This window comes from Lutra lutra, chromosome 5, assembly GCF_902655055.1.
Source record: "Lutra lutra chromosome 5, mLutLut1.2, whole genome shotgun sequence".
Taxonomy (NCBI): Eukaryota; Metazoa; Chordata; class Mammalia; order Carnivora; family Mustelidae; genus Lutra; species Lutra lutra.
Window position 1 is genome coordinate 93,655,040 of NC_062282.1, and position 14,698 is coordinate 93,669,737.

At 36.9% G+C, this 14,698-nt stretch overlaps 1 long non-coding RNA gene across 2 annotated transcripts in view; it reads left to right on the plus strand.

Moving 5' to 3' along the window:
* LOC125100945 (uncharacterized) overlaps nucleotides 1–14,698 on the plus strand; it is a 66,638-nt gene that overhangs the window by 32,888 nt on the left and 19,052 nt on the right. The gene's annotated exons all lie outside the window — the stretch shown is intronic.

Consider the following 14,698-nt stretch of genomic DNA (forward strand, 5'->3'; position numbering starts at 1 on the left):
TACCATGATGAACATATTTCATAATGTATGTAATTGTCCACTCACTATGTTATATACCTGAAATTAATACCTCAATTAGGTATATATATTTATATCAACTATGTCTTAATTAAATATACATCTATCTTCATATATACACACATATATACACAGAAAAGATAATAAAGGCTGGTGTGGTGATGGATAAAATAAATTCATATACTTCTGATGGGACTATAAATTGGTACAGTTACTATAAAAAAAGTATGGAGGATTTTTCAAAAAAATGAAAAGCCAAATTACTCTATGATCCAGTAGTTCAACTTCAAGTAATATATACAAAGGAAATGAAAACACTACTTTAAAAAGGATATCTGCTTCCCTATGGTCATAGTAGCATTATTGACATAACCAAGATATGGAAACAACTTAAACATCTACCAAGAGATGAATGAATAAAGAAGTTGTGGTGTATATACAATGCAGTATCACTCAACTATTAAAAAAAAAAAACAAATAAACAAGGCTACCCTGCCATTTCTGATAACATGGAGGGACCCTAACAACATTATGGTAAATGAAATGTCAGAGAAAGACAAATATTGTGTGATCTCTCTTATATGTGGAAACCTGGACTCTTAGAAAGAGAGATCGTATTTGGAGTTACCACAGGCATGGGGTGGGGAGAAGCAAATCAGAGAAAGCTGATTGAAGTGTATACACCTCTAGTTAAAATATAAATAAGTATGATGTCTGTACTTAACATGATCTAGGTATGAAAAAGTTAAGAGACTAAATCCTGAGAGTTTCCAATAAAGATTTTTTTTTCGCTTTCTTTTACTTATAGGAAGTGATGGAGGTCAGTAAACTAACTGCAATAATCATTTTACAATATCAAATCATTATTTCTATATACCTTATACAATAGTGTATCTTAATGATATCTCAGTAAACCTGGGGGTATAAAAAAGAAGTGCCATGAAACCATGAGGCAGATTCACTCCTGTTTGGGAGAAGAGGGAAGAAGGAAGGTGGAGCAGGAAAGACATTAAGACTAGAGCACAGTTCTAAAATAATCTTGGCCGGGAAAAAAACTGAGGGTTTTAGAAGGGAGGGGGGTGGGAGGATGAGTTAACCAGGTGATAGGTATTATGGAGGGCACAGATTGAATGGAGCACTGAGTGTTATATGCAAACAATGAATCATGGAACACTACATCAAAAATTAATGATGTACTCTATGGTGACTAACATAATAAAAAAGTTAACTAAATAAAAAATAATAAATAATAATTTTGGCAAAGCTGATAAGGAGTCTTCAAGCCAGTTTTCCTGTTACCATAATCCTGTATCTCTCAGGAGTGTCTTCCTCAGGGTACCTGCGAAGCTTGGTTACTGGATGGAAATAGCCTTTCAGAAGCATGGCCTTGGCACTAACTCATTGGTGGATTTCAGAGAGAATCACTAGGGCCCAGTTACTTACACTTCCTGTGGTGGGAGAGCTGAGAGCACATTTTCTTCTTCACCACATTCATTTGTTTTGGCAAGTGAGGCAGATCTTGTGAATCAAAATAAGGTATCAGCTCTGCCTATATTCTTCTTAATGTAGCTGGTGAAAGATAACACACTCTGACAGTTCTAGAAGGCTCTACTGACCCTTTTACCTACAAGAAAAGGGAATGTTCTCCTCCTCCTGGAGAGAGCATACGTTTCCCTACTGTGGAACCACAACTGGCACAACTACCAAAATCCAACATTGTTCCAGCTCAGCTCTAAGAAGTATCTAGAAACACCCTGGATCCCGAAACAGGAGAACCTCAGAGGAGTAAACTCTATCCACAAGGTTTATTTCTATATCCGGAGCATCTAGCCATTCACATAATACATGTTTTGCTGGCACTCACCCTACTATTAACACTCTTTTGCCCCTCAAAAATGTCCTTTTCCTACATTGTTTCCTGGATTCTTCAGCAAACATCCCTCATCTTTACAACCCAGTCTTGTTAGCTATTACAGAACATCTGGTATTTTAGCTTCTCCCATTCTAGTTGGCTTCCATTGGCCCCCACCACGTAGTTGCTTCCTGCAGTGTTTTGTGGGGCTCTGGAGATGCCAAACATGTGTGAATGCTTTGGTGAAAAACAGCCACCATGTATTTTTGTAAAAATGAAGAGAATGGCTTTCCCTTTTGTAAGTTGTTCACCTACTGTTTTGAATATTTTAATTACTTTGTAAATATGATACCTAGACGAATATGTAAGTATTAGAATACCTAGATTTTATACAGATTTCAGTGACAAAGCTTTTACCAGCACTTCAGTATCATTCCCTTTCCTCTTTATTAGATGGAGATATGAGTTCATTTGGAATTAGACCAAAAGCCTCCTCTTGGGAAAGACACCATACTGTAACTCATGATTGCCTTTCCCTTTGTTGACTAACTCTTACGGGGCCAGCCTTATGTGCCCTATTACCTCTTTGCTGAGAGTGACTTCTGCCCTAGGAAACTTCCCAGTCCTTGGTGCAAATGTATCCTTGCTAGCCCATCCTACTAGTTTGCTAGCCATGCCCTGTCGTGCTACAGTCCCTGTGGTAGATAGGCTCCAGAAGCACTCTTTGCTATATATAAGCACCTCCAGGGACTATTCTAGACAACTCATATCCTTTCCTATCTGGGGCAGCATTTCATTTCTTCCCATAAAGAGCTCATTTTTTTTTTTTTTCCAACCAGAGTTATCAGAGCATTCACTAACTGATTATTTCTCTGAGCACAGTGATAAAAATGTATTCTTAACTCAAAGGGAGATAACCCATGTCAAATTGATTCTACTTTAATATATTTGGTGCTCCTTTTTTGTCTATGCCCTCCTGGAGATATCCAGTCGAATTCTTACATTCATCTTAAAAGCAATGGAACACAAAAATGGGAAAGTAACAGTTGGTCACTCATCACATAAAATTGAGCAAAATGTATAGTGTACTTTGGGCTCAGATCATTGTATTTTTATGAAATAAATGCCAGTAGTCATGATGATGAGAATAGCAGGTACCTTTTTCTGATCTCTCCTTTGTGCTGGGTGCCGATGCACATTTTATATGCACTATTCTAATCGTTAGTGTTACCCTGCAAGTTTTAGGTGAGATGATCATCCCATTATTCTAATGTGGAAATGGAGGGCTACTTCTCCCAACTTTGCAGTTGTTTATATGCTAGTATTTGGCTTGTTCTCCAGTCCTTCACATTGTTTTATTTAATAAACACTAGGCACCTAGGATGTGTGAGGCAAACTGAATAAACTACAGTTGAATTACCCTGAAGATCTTTTTCAAGATTGATAGTCCAATTGCTGGTGAGTTTCAATTTGTGTTTTACAGAATCCCTGGGGTCTACTGAGGTATCTTGGGAAGCTGCCAGGGTCTAAGGGACACATTTTGGTGGAGTATTCAGTGTTTTGTACTTACTACTTCAAGTAGACAGCTCTAGTTTTTATTTAACCTAGTATGTATATTTATTTATATTTACTACAGTGAGGGTCCACTTATTTCATTTTAAAAATCTGAAAGCCACTGATAATATGCAATGTATTACAAAAATTTAGAGAAAAAAAAATCTCAAAATTATTTCGGTTTTTCTCTAAAATTTGTATCTCATTTTGTTTGGTGTCCCAATTATACAAAAAAGAGTCTTCCACATTCAAATTCCCTCTCTCTTGTTACCTACTAACTTGCTGGATGAGAGATTTAGGTAGTGGTGAAGAGCGCAAGTAATGTATTACACTGTATTAGAAGCCTGCCTTTACTACTTACCACTCTGTGACTTGAGCAGTTCACTCAGCCTCCCTCCCTCACATGTAAAAAGGAGTTAATAATAGTACCTTTGTCACAAAGTGATTGTAAGGATTAAATGAATATGAAGCCAATATCTCTTACATTTGGTAAGCAATCATTATTTATTAAATGTCTGTCTAACTCCAACTATCACCTTGAATAATGTCTGAAGCATTAACACACAACAGTAAGGCCATCTTCAATAGGCATCAGTAGACCTCAGTTTCAGTATTGCATTGGATTACTTTGTGGTTACAGGATATGTGCTTTCATTGGTATCCCAAACTGATAGAATTTGCTTTCCTATTGCTCTCATTGTAGTACACATACCTATCTTACTTTGAATGTAAATGGACTAATGTTCTGATCCGGAGACATAAAGTGACTGAATGAATAAGAAAGCAATAGCTATGTATAGCCTGCCTATAAAAGACTCACTTCAGAGCCAAAGACCCAGGCAGACTGAAAGTGAAGGGGTAGAAAATCATTTATCATGCAGATGGAAGTGAAAAAAATGTAGAGGTTAACAATACTTATATCAGACAAAATAGACTATAAAACAAAGACTGTGAGAAGAGACAAACGGAAGACTGCATAGTCATAAAGGGAACAGCCCAACCAGAAGATATAACAATTTTAAGTATACCCAATATGGGGGGGACATAAAGAAAAGAAAATGGTAGTGATGTAGTAATAGTATGGGATTTTAATATCCCACTTACATCAATGCATAGATTATCCAGACTGAAAATTAACAAGGAAATTGTGGTTTTGAATGACACATTGGACCAGATAGATATAACAGATATGCTCAACATTCCATCCCCAAACAGCAGCAAACACATTCTTTTCAAGTACACATGTAACATTGGTGAGAATAGATCACATGTTAGGCCATAAAAACAAACAGGCAAAACAAATCTTAACCCAATTCAAAAATACAACTTTTCTAGTATAAAACTAGAAATCAATCACAGGAACATGTCTGGACAGAGTACAAACACATGGAGGCTAAAGAACATGTTACTAAACTATTGGGGTATCAACCAAGACATCAAAGAGGAAATAAAAAAACACAAGGGGGCAAATGAAAACACAATGGTCCAAAATCTTTGGGATGCAACAGAAGATTTCCTAAGAAGGAAGAATACAGCAATACGGGCTAACCTCAAGAAAAAAGAAAAAACTCAAACAATCTAGCCTTACACCTAAATGAGTTCAAAAAAGAACAAAGCCCAGAGCCAGTGGAAGGAAGGAAATAATACATATTAGAGCAGAAATAAATGAATAGAGACTAAAAACAAAATAAACAAACAAAAAACCCCCAATAGACCAGATCAATCAAATCAGGAGCCAGTTCTTTAAAAAGATCTACAAAATCAATAAACCTTTAGCCAGACTCATCAATAAAAGAGAGAGAAAGGCTGAAAGAAAAAAGAGAGCTCAAATAAATAAAATCCAAAATGAAGGAGGAAAAGAACTGATACGACTGAAATACAAAGGATTCTAAGACAATGTTATGAAAAATTATATGCCAACAAATTGGACAACCTAGAAGAAATGGATAAATTCCTAGAAACATATTACCTTCCAAAACTGAAGCAAGAAGAAATGGAAAGTTTGAGCAGAATGATTATTAGCAATGAAATGGAATCAGTAATTTAGAAACTCCCAACAAACTTAAGAAGAGGACCAAATGGCCTTACAAGTGAATTCTACCAAATATTTTTTTTTAAGATTTTATTTATTTATTTGACAGAGAGAAATCACAAGTAGGCAGAGAGGCAGGCAGAGAGAGAGGAGGAAGCAGGCTCCCTGCTGAGCAGAAAGCCCGACGTGGGGCTCGAACCCAGGATCTGGGATCATGACCTGAGCCGAAGGCAGCGGCTCAACCCACTGAGCCACCCAGGCGCAACCTCTACCAAATATTTTAAGAAGAGTTAATACCTATTCTTTTCAAATTATTCCAAAAAATACAAGAGGAAGGAAAGCTTCCAAGTTCATACTAGAAGGCCAGCATTACCCTGACACCAAACCCAGGTAAAGACTACAAAAGAAGAAAAAGAAGTATGTGCTTTATTGTAATATTCTGTATAATTTCCTTGTCATATTTATAAGCACTTTAGAAATATGAATAACATTCCTTCAATTTACATTCAATCTCTAGACAGGTGGGCACATCATTTAGTAACTATAGATCTCAGTCTTATTTTTTTTTCAGACTTCTGTCTTATAATCATTTACTTCAGATACTTTTTTTTTTTCTCCCAAAATACTATCTTTTAAAGAGAGATTCGTTGGAAATGGGCTGGATATGCTTCACAGTTATTCACTGTTTAATGGAAGGTCCCTGCCTAGGAGAACAAGATGGTGATTGCTTGACAATAATCCAGTATGTCTTCTAGTAGTGGGGTTTCATTCAGTAAAAGCAGAAACAAAACAAAAACCCCCTTTACTCTTAAAAGATATTTATTTAAAAAAACTTAAAATTTTTTAAATGTTTGTTTTTCATTTGAGAACTTGCAGCTTCATTTTCTGGGGCTCTATGTATAATGCTTCTTCCTAGGCCTCCTGAGTTTTTTGCATTTCATTCCTGAACTTCATAGATATACTCCTATTTATTTTGTGCTTCTGAATACTGCATTAAAACAACAGAACCCAATTGCCACACTATTTTTCTTAGAAAATACTATCTCATATCCCAGATCATCTACTTTCCCACATGCAATCATTCAGGAAAAAAAAAAATTTTTTTTGTTAAGAACCATACCCATTGGATTTTAACTTTCAAATCATTGAAAAATCGTCTAAAAAATGTTAGAATTAAAATGAGCTCTTTTACTTATTGTCTTATTACCTATCCTTTTGTAAGTTCATAGTTCTATTTCTTTTTTTTTTAAGATTTTATTTATTTATTAGATATAGGGAGAGCACAAGTAGCCAGAGCAGCAGAAAGAGGCAGAAGGAGAGGCAGGCTCTCTGCTGTGCAGGGAGCCCAATGTGGGGCTCAATCCCAGGACTGGGATCATAACCTGAGATGAAGCCATTTAACCTACTGAGCCACCCGGGCACCCTTGTAGTTCTATTTCTTAAGCTAAACTGGTACTAATTGTTATTTGGGGAATTGCTCTTATTTTTTACTTTAAAGATGGTGTATCCCACTGCCTAACATACCTACATGTACCAGCCTTTTTCATGATCCTGTTATACGCATCAAGATTATTCTTGGTTTGGTGATCTACCAACACAGGATAATGGACTTAAAACATTTTTCCTTCTGGCTACTATTTGTACACATAGGAAGATTTTCTAAGCACTAAGGGAAGCTTTAGTAAATAGGTAAAAAGACCACATTCTTTTTTTTTTTAAATTTTTTTATTTTTTCAGCATAACAGTATTCATTATTTTTGCACCACACCCAGTGCTCCATGCAATCTGTGCCCTCCACAATACCCACCACCTGGTGCCCCCAACCTACCACCCCCCCACCCCTTCAAAATTCCCAGATCGTTTTTCAGAGTCCATAGTCTCTCATGGTTCACCTCCCCTTCCAATTTCCCTCAACTCCCCTCTCCTCTCCATCTCCCCTTGTCCTCCATGCTATTTGTTATGCTCCACAAATAAGTGAAACCATATGATAATTGACTCTCTCTGCTTGACTTATTTCACTCAGCATAATCTCTTCCAGTCCCGTCCATGTTGCTACAAAACTTGGGTATTCATCCTTTCTTTCTTTCTTTTTTTTTTTTTTTTACAGCTTTATAAACATATATTTTTATCCCCAGGGGTACAGGTCTGCGAATCGCCAGGTTTACACACTTCACAATACTCACCATAGCACATACCCTCCCCAGTATCCATAACCCCACCCCCTCTCCCACCCCCCTCCCCCCATCAACCCAGAGTTTGTTTTGTGAGATTAAGAGTCACTTATGGTTTATCTCCCTCCCAATCCCATCTTGTTTCATTTACTCTTCTCCTACCCCCTCGACCCCCCATGTTGCATCTCCTCTCCCTCATATCAGGGAGATCATATGATAGTTGTCTTTCTCTGATTGACTTATTTCGCTAAGCATGATACCCTCTAGTTCCATCCACGTCGTCGCAAATGGCAAGATTTCATTTCTTTTGATGGCTGCATAGTATTCCATTGTGTATATATACCACATCTTCTTTATCCATTCGTCTGTAGATGGACATCTAGGTTCTTTCCATAGTTTGGCTATTGTAGACATTGCTGCTATAAACATTCGGGTGCACGTGCCCCTTCGGATCACTATGTTTGTATCTTTAGGGTAAATACCCAGCAGTGCAATTGCAGGGTCATAGGGTAGTTCTATTTTCAACATTTTGAGGAACCTCCATGCTGTTTTCCAGAGTGGTTGCACCAGCTTGCATTCCCACCAACAGTGTAGGAGGGTTCCCCTTTCTCCGCATCCTCGCCAGCATCTGTCATTTCCTGACTTGTTAATTTTAGCCATTCTGACTGGTGTGAGGTGATATCTCATGGTGGTTTTGATTTGTATTTCCCTGATGCCGAGTGATATGGAGCACTTTTTCATGTGTCTGTTGGCCATCTGGATGTCTTCTTTGCAGAAATGTCTGTTCATGTCCTCTGCCCATTTCTTGATTGGATTATTTGTTCTTTGGGTGTTGAGTTTGCTAAATTCTTTATAGATTTTGGATACTAGCCCTTTATCTGATATGTCATTTGCAAATATCTTCTCCCATTCTGTCAGTTGTCTTTTGGTTTTGTTAACTGTTTTCTTTGCTGTGCAAAAGCTTTTGATCTTGATAAAATCCCAAAAGTTCATTTTTGCCCTTGCTTCCCTTGCCTTTGGTGTTGTTCCTAGGAAGATGTTGCTGCGGCTGACGTCGAAGAGGTTGCTGCCTGTGTTCTCCTCGAGGATTTTGATGGATTCCTTTCTCACATTGAGATCCTTCATCCATTTTGAGTCTATTTTCGTGTGTGGTGTAAGGAAATGATCCAATTTCATTTTTCTGCATGTAGCTGTCCAATTTTCCCAACACCATTTATTGAAGAGGCTGTCTTTTTTCCATTGGACATTCTTTCCTGCTTTGTCGAAGATGAGTTGACCATAGAGTTGAGGGTCAATTTCTGGGCTCTCTATTCTGTTCCATTGATCTATGTGTCTGTTTTTGTGCCAATACCATGCTGTCTTGATGATGACAGCTTTGTAATAGAGCTTGAAGTCTGGAATTGTGATGCCACCAACTTTGGCTTTCTTTTTCAATATTCCTTTGGCTATTCGAGGTCTTTTCTGGTTCCATATAAATTTTAGGATTATTTGTTCCATTTCTTTGAAAAAAATGGATGTTACTTTGATAGGAATTGCATTAAATGTGTAGATTGCTTTAGGTAGCATAGACATTTTCACAATATTTATTCTTCCAATCCAGGAGCATGGAACATTTTTCCATTTCTTTGTGTCTTCCTCAATTTCTTTCATGAGTACTTTATAGTTTTCTGAGTATAGATTCTTAGACTCTTTGGTTAGGTTTATTCCTAGGTATCTTATAGTTTTGGGTGCAATTGTAAATGGGATGGACTCCTTAATTTCTCTTTCTTCTGTCTTGTTGTTGGTGTAGAGAAATGCAACTGATTTCTGTGCATTGATTTTATATCCTGACACTTTACTGAATTCCTGTACAAGTTCTAGCAGTTTTGGAGTGGAGTCTTTTGGGTTTTCCACATATAGTATCATATCATCTGCGAAGAGTGATAGTTTGACTTCTTCTTTGCCGATTTGGATGCCTTTAATTTCCTTTTGTTGTCTGATTGCTGAGGCTAGGACTTCTAGTCTCAACCGGTATCAAAAGATTGGGATCATTCCCTGCATATTTTCAGACCACAATGCTCTAAAGCTAGAACTCAATCACAAGAGGAAATTTGGAAAGAACCCAAATACATGGAGACTAAACAGGATCCTTCTAAAGAATGAATGGGTCAACCAGGAAATTAAAGAAGAATTGAAAAAATTTATGGAAACAAATGATAATGAAAACACAACGGTTCAGAATTTGTGGGACACAACAAAGGCAGTCCTGAGAGGAAAATATATAGCGGTACAAGCCTTTCTCAAGAAACAAGAAAGGTCTGGTACACAACCTAACCCTACACCTAAAGGAGCTGGAGAAAGAACAAGAAAGAAACCCTAAACCCAGCAGGAGAAGAGAAATCATAAAGATCAGAGCAGAAATCAATGAAATAGAAACCAAAAAAACAATAGAACAAATCAACGAAACTAGGAGCTGGTTCTTTGAAAGAATTAATAAGATTGATAAACCCCTGGCCAGACTTATCAAAAAGAAAAGAGAAAGGACCCAAATAAATAAAATCATGAATGAAAGAGGAGAGATCACAATGAACACCAAAGAAATACAGACAATTATAAGAACATACTATGAGCAACTCTATGCCAACAAATTTGACAATCTGGAAGAAATGGATGCATTCCTAGAGACATATAAACTACCACAACTGAACCAGGAAGAAATAGAAAGCCTGAACAGACCCATAACCAGTAAGGAGATTGAAACAGTCATCAAAAATCTCCAAACAAACAAAAGCCCGGGGCCAGATGGCTTCCTGGTGGAATTCTACCAAACATTTAAAGAAGAACTAATTCCTATTCTCCTGAAACTGTTCCAAAAAATAGAAATAGAAGGAAAACTTCCAAACTCATTTTATGAGGCCAGCATCACCTTGATCCCAAAACCAGACAAGAATCCCAACAAAAAAGAGAACTACAGACCAATATCCTTGATGAACACAGATGCAAAAATTCTCGCCAAAATACTAGCCAGTAGGATTCAACAGTACATTAAAAGGATTATTCACCACGACCAAGTGGGATTTATTCCAGGGCTGCAAGGCTGGTTCAACATCCGCAAATCAATCAATGTGATATAACACATTAATAAAAGAAAGAACAAGAACCATATGATACCCTCCATAGATGCTGAAAAAGCATTTGACAAAGTACAGCATCCCTTCCTGATCAAAACTCTTCAAAGTGTAGGGATAGAGGGCACATACCTCAATATTATCAAAGCCATCTATGAAAAACCCACCGCAAATATCATTCTCAATGGAGAAAAACTGAAAGCTTTTCCGCTAAGGTCAGGAACACGGCAGGGATGTCCGTTATCACCACTGCTATTCAACATAGTACTAGAAGTCTTTTTTTTTTTTTAAAGATTTTATTTATTTATTTGACAGACAGAGATTACAAGTAGGCAGAGAGGCAGTCAGAGAGAGAGAGAGGAGAAAGCAGGCTCCCTGCTGAGCAGAGAGCCCGATATGGGGCTCGATCCCAGGACCCTGGGATCATGACCTGAGCTAAAGGCAGAGGCTTTAACCCACTGAGCCACCCAGGTGCCCCCCAAAAGACCACATTCTTAGATAAATAGACCACATTCTTAAATCAAAGGTGCATGTATCATGATACTGAGGCAAGGCAAGAATGGAAAGAGTAACATGTTTAGAATGAGTATAGAAGAAATCAGTGTCATAAAATCCATAGTTTTGGGTATACCAGGGATGTATAGTAAGAAAATTGCAAGGACTACAAACCAGGAAAATAACTGGGATTAGACAACAGAAGAGTCAACTATCAAGAGCCACTTGCATGGTTTGATTGCCAGAAAGCTTGTTAGACTACATTTAGTGATTGCCTTTTTTGAATAGGGGCATTCCAATTTGGTCATTCCAGTGTTTGTTTGTTTTTTAATGTGTTTTTATTTCTTATTTTTACTTAAATTCTATTTAGTTAACATACAGTCCAATACTGATTTCAAGAGTAGAATTCAGTAATTCATCACTTACATACAACACCCAGTGCTCATAAGAAGTGCCCTTCTTAATACCCATCACCTATCTGGACCATTCCCCACCCACCTGCCTCCATCACCCTTTCCTCATTCTCGTTTCTGTCGCCTCTTAAAAGTAACCCTGGGTTATTGAATCAGAATCAGTTATTTTTTCAGACTCATTTTAAAGGAGTTCTAGTCTTTAATCCCTACCAGTCGTCTTCTAAGCCAGTCTTTTTCACTAATGAGAGCATTCTTCTTAATCAGTGCTATTTTTCCATCCTGACAATATCCTTGACAGTGCAATAATGGCAACAACTGTAGGGCTTCAGTTCAGCCTTATATTCAGAATTCACATTAAAATAATGGTGCCTAGAGATCTCCATGTCTATAGTAACTAATACAGATCTGGGACTTAAGTGCCATAGGCTTTGAAAAACAGCGGGAAGCAGTTGGAATCACAGTGTGAGGGACTCTGTTACAAATCAAAATTCCCATTGGTGGCCCAGAAAATTAATATGGATTCTTGATCAGTGTTCTTAATCACTCTCTGTAAAACCATAGGTGTAGATGCCTGGGGTAAACTGCAATAGCTTTGCATTGGCTATATTAATCATGCATGACAGAATTACGTGGGTCAGCAAATTTACTTTAGAGACTGTATTTATGTGAACAGTTACTAAATTTTCTTCATGCAGTGTGGATCACAGTGATTTCTCATCTGAAATAACCATATTTGCTTATGAAAAGAAATTTCATGATCAGGTAACTCATACCAACCCTAATAACTGACATGAAATTCTCAATTTGTCTACTACCACCATATCAACATCCCATGATTTGGGTATAAACTTACTTGTGTAATTCAATAAACCTACCAAAACTTTAGTAATGTAGATACAACAAAATCAACACCTGGCAAGGTAGATGACATTGGATATTTCAATCACGTGTTGCTTTTTCCTGACATAAATGTATACAAACGGTGTTCATACATACAGGCAGGAGTCTCCAGCTGATGGGTTTAATGGCAGTATTTTCTTTATAAAAAGGGAGTGATCATTAAGAATGAAGAGACATTGTCTTAGCATATATGTCTCATTTCTAAGAATAACAAAAAGGGATTTTTTTGTTACTGCTTTTCTTTCAAACAAAAGCATTGTTAAACAGTATTGATAAGATTAAGTGCCTATGAATATTCAAGCATTTTTTCTAGGTTCTAGCAATATGTATAAAATGCTGCTTTCAAGCAGCTTATAGAAATAAAATCATTAACTACCTGAACCATTACAGTACAATGGCAGTGGATTAAGACCACAGGTTAGGTACAGTAAAAATTGTGATGGGGCCAAGAAGGGAAGCTTCTGGGGTGAGGAAGTTGTACATGAGCTAAGTCATGAAAAACTAACGGGGGTCATCTACAAAAAAGAGGGTTGTATGGATGGTGGTGTAGCGGGAGGCACACCTACAAAAACAGAAGTTAAAAGAAAGTAGGGTACAATGAAAAATGTAAAAGTTGGTTAGCGTTAAGGAACATGGGCATCCCAAAAGCTTTCTTAAGTATAGAGAAAGTACTTAATAAAACACTGAATATCCTTCTTAAAACTGGAATACCTAAAACGATTAGCTGTAGGTAGCACTGACAAAAATCTGAAGAGCAACAGAAATTCTCAAAGGAGAGGCTTTAACTTAGAAGAGAAAGGCTGCTTGGATTTCTTTTTAGTGGCTTTATTTATTTATTTATTTAGTTAGTTGAGAAAGATCAACAGGTGCCCCCAAAAAGGACTTCAAGGAATTTGTAGACATCGTATCATGAATAAGGGTGGATTTTAGTACCAGCGTATGAAATGACTTTAGAATCTCACTTAAATATTCCATGTTAGAACTCACAAAGTTCTTTGACAAAGTATCACCAGTACAAATAATATTTTTAATTCTATTCCACAAAAGCATTTATTGAACACTTGTGCAGAAAGTATGCCAAAGACAGAGATACAAAAGGACACAGTATATGGAAGTTTCTTCCTCAGGGAGAGTTAATAGCAAGAAAGAGAAGAATAGTACATAATATGTAGAAGTAAAATACATGAGAAATGAGTAAATGCTATTAGAGATTTGGGAAGACTTAGAGAGGTAGCGTTTAAATTTAACCTTGGGGGACTTTGAAAGGCAAATGTTGGGACCAAAAACAATTTTAGGAGTATAAACAGAGGTTCCAAGATTGATTAATTCTTATTTTCTATGTAGCAGCCAAAGTTGCATGAAACATTAATCAGATAATATTGCCCTTCTTCTACAGAAGAAGGAGAAAAGAGATGAAGGAAACTTTGTTCTGAATCATAGATAGCTAAATTTTTCAGGTTCTTATGCATCTGTTAGGGACAAAATTTCATTTCTAGTTTTAGATAGAGTTAAAACCCAGAATCCAATGGAGCAAATTAAACTTTTACTTAAGTCCACAATTGTTTGCAGCTAGGACTTCCTAATAGTCTGAATGCCTTTGACAAAGATGACCAGGAGAATGTTTGTTCTTTAATTAGCTTTTGTCATACTGAATGTTCAACAGCACAGCTTCCAATAATACTAGTGGAGCCAACACAGACAAAACTCCAAAAAGTTTTGATCCTTTTGAACTAAGTTGAAAATACGGCACTACTCAGAAATGTTTGTCTAAATCACCTTGTGAATGTGATTCTCCTTCCAATCCCCACATAGTTAAGTGAAAAATTAAGACCATTAGGCTCTATATAATGGAAACAACCTTCACAACTTGCGACTATTTTAATGGATTGTAAAACACCTCCTTGCTTCAAGTGACACTATCTACTACAGAAATGACATTATGTGCACTTAAACTGGGAAAGCATTCATGGACACAAAGTTTCACATCTTAAGCAGAGAATGGCATTTCTAAATGGATCTGTGAATATTCTACAGCATTCAATTCTTGTTGCCATGAACTTTCTACTAGAACATTTCAGGAAACATTTGCCTTAGAAGATATTCCTTTAGTCAATGACATATATTGATTGGTATGGTCTAATTTGAGGTATTATAAA